Here is a 10,718-nt window from a genome sequence, read left to right on the forward strand (position 1 = left end):
AAAATATAAATCCCATTGTATTCAATGGGTCTCGTTCCCACCTTGGCGTATTTCCGCCCGTCCCTAACGCGCTACAAAACGGCCCACGCCTGAAAAGGTACATGTACTACTTTGGACCGTTTTGTTGCGCGTTTCCATTGGGATACAGCCAAGTAGCCTTCGGAAACGCACGTTCGTCGCGCTACTTTTTTACCGCAAATCGCGGTAAAAAAACGCGCATATGCAAAAAAAGACGCGCATATGCAATACGCCTAGGTGTGACCGAGACCTTAGGAGAACTATGGGAAAAAAACACTTACCCCATAGTTCTCCTTTAATAAACACAAAGTGACATGTTAAATACTATTGAAAAACGATGAATCAGAGACACGGTGCTGCAGCATTAGACTTTCAAAGTAGCCAGTAAAAAAAATATGTATGTTTTGTTGCGTATGATCGTTTTTAATGCCTTCATCAACTTTTATGAAGATTTTTACATACGCACCTGAAAAGCAAAGATTAGTAAATGTGAAATGAATCGACTTATATTAAAAAATAAATAAATAGGGGGCAACACGGTACAGATATTGATAAACCCGGTCAGATACGAGGCACTGATATTAAAGGTCACACATTCCATTAGGGACACTCCCATGCCCCAGGGAACAGTAAAGTATAGGGTGCTTTTCACTCACCTCATAGTTCTAGCCGACCTGTGACAATGAGACTGTCACAGGTCGGCTCAGTAGATCGGGAGGTGAGCAAACACATACTGGGTTCGCTCCTGTCACGGCTCTCTGCCGTGACAGGGGGAGGGGCTGGATTCCCCCCGCTCCGATCCTCCAGCGCTGACTGGCGGAACGGACGGGGGAGGGGGTGGGTACAGCTGGCTCTGCCTCTAGATAGGCAGAGCCAGCTGTCACTCACACAGCTGGGCGGATCCCGTCTTCTACGTCGGGATCCGCTCCGGCTGCGGCGTCTCAGTATACCGCGAGCTGTAAAAACACTGACCCCATAGTTCTCCTTTAATTGTTACCTATAGTACAAAACAGCTAGAATGGTAAGAAAACACTTAGCAGAGGATGGTTTCGATCCATCGACCTCTGGGTTATGGGCCCAGCACGCTTCTGCTGCGCCACTCTGTTACATGTGTCATGTCTTGTATCACTACCTGAGTGTGTACTTCCTCTACGGGTATTGGATTACAATGAGAGAACAAGAAATGATCACAGCTGCTCCTTTATACACACAAAGCAACATAATACATTCTATTGAAAGTCAGCGTACCTGCAGAGATTCGGTGCTGCAACATAATACTTCAAAAACAACCAGTAAGAAAAAAAAAATAGCTCAAAGCTTTGTTTCATATGAAGTTATGGAGTCAACTTTTATTAAGATTTGTACTCATGCACCTGAAAAGCAACATTAATACATTTACAATGAATATATCTTTATATATATTATTGAGCCACCTTTATGATTGCATGGAAGCTGCTTCTGTCTCCACAAACACACATGTTTGGTTGCATATGATCTTATGTCATGCCTTTATCAACATTTTTACATATGCACCTTGAGGGCCGGTGCGCACCAAGGCAACACCTCGCCACACGGCAATCATGCACCATTCAGCACAAATTGCCGTGCGGGCAGGAGTCGCCTAGATGTGCACCGATCGCGCTGTGGACACCATTATTTCCTAACGGCAACCCAGTTGCATCGCACAGTTTGCCACCGCTATTCCACCCGTGTGTCTGAACACGATTCATCCAACATGGTTTCAATCCATCGGCCTCTGGGTTATGGGCCCAGCACTCTGCCGTTGTGCCACTCTGTTGCAGGACTAGTTGCAGTCATGTATTAACTTTTATGGTAAGCAGTGTGGTTTCATCATGGGGATGTCTTATATTTGGGTTTGTTTATTAAAAACATAGCAATACATGAAATCAAAAGTGAAGCTCTTTCCAATGGTGTGTAAATATACATTTAAGATTTTCTTCATCTGATCTACAACAGGCTCAGGGAATGAGCCACCAACTGGCAGTCTCTGTGGCGCAATCGGTTAGCGCGTTCGGCTGTTAACCGAAAGGTTGGTGGTTCAAGCCCACCCAGGGACGTCATTTAGTTCTCTAACCACACTGGCCATTACAATTCTTTTTGTTGTATCTCAGCAGCCCTCACATGCAATCAAATTCAAATCTCTTTATTCTATTCAAAATGTTAGAAGCATTGCTCTGCTAAGTGTTTTTTCTTAAACACATCATTCTAACAGTTATGTGTTAGGCCCCATTCACACACGAATCGACCTGCACGTACATACCTTGTTTCCCCGAAAATAAGACACTGTCTTATATTTTTTTAGGCTCAAAAATGCACACTAGGTCTTATTTTCGGGGAAGGTCTTATTTATTTTTTATGTACAACAATCCAAATTTAACACAAATCCAAATTAAATCATCCAAAATGGCAAAGTTAAGAATAGGGTGATCAGGGTGATCAGGGCAATCAGGGGTGCCGTACCTTTGCTAGAGCAATTTGGTAACCAATCGCTGGCCAGAATGAGCGAAACGCACTTTCACTATGGATTCCTCACAGGTGGAGAGCATTTGATATCACTCCGCCTGTGACAGGAGGCGGGGCTATAGAGAAGGCATCGGCTTATGCGGCTCTGCTCCCTCCGCTGCCGCCTTGCTTCCTCTAGCGCCGGCTTCATTGGCACCGCTGATTCTCTCCCGCGGCTCTTCAAGTTCCCCCCTATGCCACCACCGGCCCTGGGAATGGTCACAACTAGGTCTTATTTTCGGGGTAGGTCTTATATTATGGCAATTCCAAAAATAGTACCAGGTCTTAATTTCGGGGAAACAGGGTACTATTTGTATTAGCATGTATATGAGATCTTTTTTAATATATACAGAACACCTGAGTGAGTTTTCTTGTAACAAGTGTTAAATTGTAACAATTTATGTTATTGGTTACATATTGAACAAAGCAGCTCGAATGTTACAACTGTTCTGTAATATTGTCATAAGGCCCCATTCACACACGAATCGGCCTGCTCGTACAGCTCCGTGCTGCGTGCGGGGCCATACCAAGCAGCTGCCGGGAAGGACAGGTGCTGCGTGTGATTAGTACCTTCTCTATGGGGCTACACGGCCGTACGCCCCCCCTACGCTCACCTCAACTGCAGGTCCCTAGGGGTGCGGGTTTTGTGGCCCGGACGCATACAGGATCTATTCCGGCGGCGTATGAATACGCGCACCCGCACCCGTACGAACGTGCAGGGCGGGCCAGCGTAGGGGGGCGTACGGCCGCGTAGCCCCATAGAGAAGGTACTAATCACACCTGGGGGAGAACTTCCCTTTGCAGCTGAGTGCCTCTTCCTGTAGTGCTGGCTCAGGTTGTGAACCTACACACAGACACCATGTATCCATTTCAGAGACAAGGCAGTCTGCTGCAAAACAGAAGTTCTCCCCCAGCATGAGAACAGATACAGATTTAAAAGGAAGAGCAGCAAAGAGAAGGGAAACAACCATGGATTACAGTAAGGCGCACATTACAGTATTGTGTCCAAATATAGGTTGTGTTAAATTCTATATTTTTTAGTTTTAGTAATGAATCTAGATTCAAGAAATATACATATATCTCTCTATATTTTTCCTCCTTCTTTTTCCTTCCTTCTTCCCCAAGCATTTACAGCCATCGTGTTCCCAAAACAGCTCCCACTCTAACAGCTCTGCTTCTCTGAACTTCCTGTTGAGTACAAGATCACAACGGTCAGGGTAGACTCCAGCAGCTGGCCATCAACTAACTTGGAGAAGGACAGAGTGGGGATCTGCGGAGGGGGGCTGCCTTGCTGTGCGTGTGCGTTTGTGGAGACGGAAGCAGCTTACCAGCAAACATAAAAGGTCCCCCCAAGGGAAAGTTGCCATCCCACAGCGAGATATCCGGGCCAGTGCTCAGGTGATGAGCTGAATCTGCAGGAAGCGAAGACATTTAAACATCAAAGGGCGGCGTCCATTGTAAAGGCTTTACACACCTTTGGAAAGAGCTTCACTTTTCATTTCATGTCCTGCTATGTTTTTAAAGGATAATTAAAGCCTCTGGTGTTTTTTTTTTTTGCATATATATATATATAGTTACATAGATACATAGTATTTGGGGGTTGAATAAAGACATACGTCCATCAAGTCCAACCCATATAGGTCAACGCATCATCTCATTCTTAGGGATACTGGTACCCCTGGATATTATGGTCCCTCAAAAAATTGTCCAAACGTTTCTTGAACAAATCTACACTCTTGGCTGAAATGACGGTCGATGGCAGTGAGTTCCAGACCTTAACCGCTCTTACTGTAAAGAACCCTCTTCGCCCCTTGTGCTGGAACTTTTTCTCCACCAACTTTAGGTGGCGGCCTCTAGTCTTTGTAATGGAGTTAATCTCAAACAGTTTGTTGCCAATGTTGCTGTCACCATTGAACATCTTGTACATGAAAATCATATCCCCCCTTAATCTCCTTAATTCCAGCGTAAACATGTTTAAGGTCAGAAGCCTCGTCTCATAGCTCTGGTCCTCCATTCCCCTAATTAGTTTTGTTGCCCTCCGCTGGACTCTCTCCAGTTCAAGGACATCCCTTCTCAGTACCGGCGACCAAAACTGGACCGCGTACTCCAGATGTGGCCGGCAAGCAATAGATATATCCAAAAAGTGTAAAAAAAACAAAAACGCTTTAACAGAGGTTAATACTCACCTGTGTCTTCCCCGCGCGCTCCCGTCCGAAAATGTGAAGATCCTCGGGCGGCCGCAAAGCATCTTGGGGCGGGCGCATGCGCAGTTCGGATTTTCGGTGGGGGAGACGAGGAGAGACACAAGGTAAGTCTATGGACGCCGTGCACCCGCATGCAGAGACCGTGGGACGGGAAGTGCCAGCAAGGACAGAGGAGTCAGCGCTGGATCGGAGACCCACCGCAACGCTGGAGGGACAGATGAAAAGGAAAGAAGAAGAAGATCGGATTAAGAAACATCATTTAAGGTAAGTGCTGACATTAACATTGGGGGAGGGGGAAAAAACATTGACTTTAATGTCACTTTAATAAACAAGCTCAAAAATAGGACATCCCCATGATGAAACCACACTGCTTACCATAAAAGTTAATACATGACATTAGGCAGTCATGCAGCAGAGTGGCGCAGCGGAAGCGTGCTGGGCCCATAACCCAGAGGTCGATGGATCGAAACCATCCTCTGCTAGGTGACTTTTTTCTTACCAATATTGCTGTTTTATACTATTGGCAACAATTAAGATATATTAAAATAAGTAGAATCATTTTACATTGACTAATCTTTACTTTTCAGGTGCGTTTGTAAAAATATTGTTAAACGTTGATGAAGGCGTTACATAGGATCATACGCAACAAAACATAAATATTTTATGAATGGCTATTTTTAAAGTCTTATGTTGCAGCGCAGTGTCTCTGACACATCGTCTTTCAATTTTATTCAATATGCCACTTTGTGTTTATTAAGGAGTCGCTGTGATCATTTCCTGGACTCTCACTTGAAGAAGAACTACGAGGCGAGTGATTTTCACTCAGCCTCATGGTCTGAGCCGACGTGTGACAATGAAATTGAACACATAACGTCGCTCGCTCACCTCTCTGAAGAGAGCCGTGACTGTCACTCACAGCTCCCTGCAGGGATTCCCCCCCCCCTCCCCGCTCCGATCCTCCAGCGCTGACTGGCGGAACAGACGGGGAAGGGGGCGGGTACAGCTGGGTCTGCCTCTAGATAGGCAGAGCCAGCTGTCAATCATGCAGCTAGGTGGATCTCGACAGGAATGTCGGGCTCCGTTCCGGCTACGGCGTCTCAGTATACCGCGAGCTGTAGCTCCCTATATACTGAGCTTAGGGTGACGGGAGGACGCTAGTTTGTGTCCTCCCGTTACCCTAAGGAGAACTATGGGGAAAAACACTGACCCAAAAGTTCTCCTTTAATACATAACAATGACCAACCAAACAGCAGGTTGCTCTTATTGTGCAGCAGAGTGGCGCAGCGGAAGCGTGCTGGGGCCATAACCCAGAGGTCGATGGATCGAAACCATCCTCTGCTATGTCTTATCTTACCATTCTAGCTTTCTTGTACTATAGGCAACAATTAAGATAAAGATATATTAAAATAAGTAGAATAATTTCAAATGTACTAATCTTTGCCATTCAAGTGAATATGTAAAAATGTTGATAAATACATTACATAAGATCATATGCAACATGCAGCAGAGTGGCGCAGCGGACACGTGCTGACAGCACATGTTTTGGAATTCTGAGCCAAATACACACTGAGGGAAATTTATCAAAACTGACGCTGACAAAATTGGAGCAAATTTGCACTGCCAACCAATCAGCTTCTCTGTCTCATTTTCAAATCCTACCTGAGCAAACTGAAGAGAGAAGCTGATTGGTTGCCATGGGCAACTGCTCCAGATTTTGTCTGCTCCAGTTCTGATAAATTCCCCCCATTGTGTTGTCAGCGAGAAAGGTAGAAACGGACTATATAACATACATCTTGTCTGGAACTGTATTGTGATTGTAATGTCTTCTTTATATTGTGAAACATGGACTTGCAGTGTGTTTAAAGGGATCAAACATGGGGAAACGTGTATATAATGCAGAGATGTACAATTTGGGTTTGCTGTCTTGCCACCCCAGTGTATGTTCTAGGGCTGGAAGCCTCCCGGCGACAGATATCAAACTCACGGGTCTTGTTTAACCCCTTCGTGACGGGAGACGTACACTGTGCGTGACGAGTTATTTAAGGCTCTGTAATGCCGGTAACCGCTGATTCTCCATGATTCTCAGCGGTTACCAGTCATTAATGAAAGAATGAAGCCGTTACATGCAAATGCGGGATAGCTAAATAGCGATCCGGTATTTGACAGCTAAAGAGAGCAGAGAGGTAGCAGAGTGAGTCACCTCTCTGCTATTCGTTTTGACAGCTCGATAGTCTGATGTTGATAATACATTTCAGGCAAAGAGATACAAGAGTTACAATGTATCCCTGTGCCTGAAGGCCTCATTCACACTGCCGCGCGTATATAAGCGCGTACATGCGTATTGTACCATATGCAACATATGCAAATAGATGGCTCCATACACATAGCTGCGTATGGAGCCGAATATTTGCGTAGCGTAAACATGCGCAAAAACAGAATGGAGCCGAGCTGCGTCCGGGCAGCGTATTTACATGTTTTTTTACGCGCATACGCGTGTTTACGCATACATACGCGCGTATGTGTGTACAGTTCATTAAAATTTCTATTAGGAATGATGCATTCTGGGAATGCAAATAGCGCACGCATATATACGCACATACGCTCGTATATACGCGTATATACGCAATATACAATTTTGCTCGCGTGGTGTGTGAATGAGGCCTATATGTATCACTTCTGATGGTCTGGGCACGATCTAAGACCTTTTAGTGAGATCTGACACGCTGTCAGGATCAGTCTCTGAGGTTATTATTAGCTGTTCCTAAGTTTGGAGCAGCCTAATAATAGCCAAAAACAAAGTTAATCTATCAAGCCGTCATAGTGACTGCTTGATATAAACTGACAAGAAAAGTTTTGTTTTTTTTACAAAGTGTAAAAAAATAAAGTGTAAAACAAAATTAGGAAAATAAAAATGATATATAAATATATTTGTTTATACTATAATTATTATCAAACATTAAAAAAAATAATAATAATCAAAACTTGTGAAAAAAAGTGTTTTTCTTCTAGTTTTTTTCCTCCTTTTTTAAATATTTTATTCAAACTAAGTGAGGCGTTAGGTACACACATGTTTGATATAATTATATCGCCCGATCTGTCTATATAATGTGCGGGGACATTTAGTAAGAAAGTTATATTACTGACGTGGAAGAATCACACAGCAAAATATGTAAAAAACGCGTCAGTCATTTATGAACAGAAAGTGAAAACTCGCTCAGTCATGAAGGGGTTAAAGCTGTTAATAATAAACAGAAAGCTTTTTATAGATCTGCCAGTGACCTTCACCTCCAAGGCTCATGCTTTTTATATAACTCTGTGACAAGAAAACTCACACACTGTATACAGTGGTGTATTTAGGTTTGGGGCTGCCCTAGGCAAGACAAAACTCGGGTGCCCCCCCCATACACTAATAAAAAAAAGAGATCTTGTATAATTTCAGATGACATCAATGTATGAAGAAATACTTTGTTATTATTAGTGAGAACTCTACCCCATGTTTATGCGACACGTCACTATGTACTACAGGATGGAATGTTCATATATTCTGTAGACATGTGCGATTCGTTTAGTTCCGAATCGAAATTCGGATGAAATTTCGGAGATTCGGATGTATCAGAATTCCCGATTACAGCTATGACGAATGCAAACGAATCCGAATTTCAGATTCTGAGTTTCCGATTCGTTTTTTTGGACGAACTTTCGCTGCAGCAAAGTGACCTTTGAGAACAAAAAAACTTTTTTCCCTCTTAAATGAGAACTATGGGGTCAGGGCTTTTCCCCATAGTGCTCCTTAGGGTAACGAAGGGAATCCAGATCGAGAGGTGAGCGAACGCCGGTATCTGTTCGCTCACCTCCCGATCTACTGAGCCGACCTGTGACGGTCTCATTGTCACAGGTCGGCTAGAACTATGAGGTGAGTGCAAGGCACTCACCTCATAGTTCTCCTTTAATATGTCACTTTGTGTTTATTAAGGAGCCGCTGTGATAATTTCATGGACTCTCACTTGCAGCAGCAGAGTGGCGCAGCAGAAGCGTGCTGTGCCCATAACCCAGAGGTCGATGGATCAAAACCATCCTCTGCTAACTCTTTTCTCTTAAACACAGAATTCTCACTGTTGTGTTATAACAATATTACAGAACAGTTGTAACATTCGAGCTGCTTTGTTCAATATGTAACTAATAACATAAATAGTTACAATTTATATTTACTAATGTTTGCTTTTTTGGTGCATATGTAAGAATGTATTATGCCGATCTACTCACTTCTCTGTATTTTTTCTTCATGTATTTATATTCAGGACTAAATCATATGTAAACCATATTACTTAGTCCGGTAATAATAAAATGTCGCATATTAATATTTCATACTGATCCCATGAGGAGGTTTAGGAAGGCAGAGATGGAAAGGAAGCAGTTAATGGTGTACATTATTATTGCGGCGGGAAACCGCGCCATCTGCGTGGGGCGACTCATGTGCCGTGAGAAAATAATGGAACCGCCAGCGAGAGCGGCGGTGGTGTGCGATTCTGTGACCGCGCGGCCATCTGTGCAGTTTCGTGCACGATTGCCAGGTGGTCACGGATCGCCCAGGTGTGAACCTGGCCTTAGCTGCACCTGATCGCAATGGAGCACATAAAAATGCATCAAGGACGCATGCAAATGTACTGGAACGCACTGGACTGCACCTGAAAGCCCATTTTAATCTAAAAAAGTTGAGAAACAAGGCGTCAATTGCGGTAAAATCACGGCAAAATGCATCACATTGCAGCTGCGCAGACGCGCGCTGGGCGTTCTCTTTGGAAGACAGCTATTCCTATTAGCATGTAGAAGAGTTTTAGTGCAGACTATATGAACATTTCATCCTGTGGTACATAGTGACGTGTCGCATAAATATGGGGTATAGTTCTCAATAATAACAACAAAGTTTTTGTTCAAACATTGATGTCATCTGAAATGATACAAGATCTCTTTTTTTATATACAGTGTGTGAGTTTGGTTGTAACAGAGTTATATAAAAAGCATGGGGCGCTGTAATGCAATGTCCAGTGTTTAGCAGGTCCAATTCATAGAAATAAAATAACTTCAGATGTAATTTCATTTTTTTTTTCCAGAGAAAAACAAATATTACAGAATAGAACATAATTACGGTGTTAAACCCCCCCAAAAAATAAAGAATTTGTAGAGTGGAGCAGAGGACGTGTGCTCTTCCCACAGCCCAGAGCTTAATGCGTTGAAACCGGATTCTCCTAAGTTCCAAAATATAGCTGTAGCATTTTAGTGGTTATTTATAGGTAACAATCAACAAAAATGATATTATTTTAAATGTTAAATGTACACATTTGCTTGAGTAAAAATCTTAATAAAAGTTGATAAAGGCATCACAGAAATGTATTAAGGAGCAGCTGTGATCATTTCGTGTACTGTCACTTTAATCCATCTGTAGAGGAAGTACGCACTCAGGCAGTGATAAAGGTGAAAAAGTCATGTGCAGCAGAGTGGCGCAGCGGAAGCGTGCTGGGCCCATAACCCAGAGGTCGATGGATCGAAACCATCCTCTGCTAAGTCTTTTCTTACCTTTCTAGACAAGCAACAATTATGATATATTAAATAAGTAGAATCATTTGAAATGTACCAATCTTTGCTTTTCAAGTGAATATGTAAAAATGTTGATAAAGACATTACATAAGATCATATGCAACAAAACATCATGCTTTTTTTTATTGGCTGCTTTTGAAGGAGAACTATGGGGTCAGTGCTTTTCCCCATAGTTCTCCTAAGGGTAACGGGAGGACACAAACTAGCGTCCTCCTGTCACCCAAGGCTCAGTATATAGGGAGCTACAGCTCGCGGTATACTGAGACGCCGCAGCCGGAGCGGATCCCGACATAGATTTCGAGATCCGCCCAGCTGCGTGAGTGACAGCTGGCTCTGCCTATCTAGAGGCAGAGCCAGCTGTACCCGCCCCCTCCCCCG

At 43.6% G+C, this 10,718-nt stretch overlaps 4 non-coding genes across 4 annotated transcripts; all 4 read left to right on the top strand.

The window, feature by feature from the left end:
• Positions 1-2,022: 2,022 nt before the first annotated feature.
• TRNAN-GUU lies at positions 2,023-2,096 on the top strand. Its single transcript has one exon. It is a non-coding gene; the product is annotated as a tRNA-Asn (tRNA).
• Positions 2,097-5,155: 3,059 nt separating this feature from the next.
• TRNAM-CAU lies at positions 5,156-5,227 on the top strand. The gene has a single exon. It is a non-coding gene; the product is annotated as a tRNA-Met (tRNA).
• A 787-nt stretch (positions 5,228-6,014) lies between these two features.
• TRNAM-CAU lies at positions 6,015-6,086 on the top strand. The gene has a single exon. It is a non-coding gene; the product is annotated as a tRNA-Met (tRNA).
• A 4,148-nt stretch (positions 6,087-10,234) lies between these two features.
• Positions 10,235-10,306, top strand: TRNAM-CAU. Its single transcript has one exon. It is a non-coding gene; the product is annotated as a tRNA-Met (tRNA).
• Positions 10,307-10,718: the final 412 nt, after the last annotated feature.

This window comes from Nanorana parkeri, unplaced genomic scaffold (assembly GCF_000935625.1).
Source record: "Nanorana parkeri isolate BGI_ZX_2015 unplaced genomic scaffold, ASM93562v1 scaffold2324, whole genome shotgun sequence".
Taxonomy (NCBI): domain Eukaryota; kingdom Metazoa; phylum Chordata; class Amphibia; order Anura; family Dicroglossidae; genus Nanorana; species Nanorana parkeri.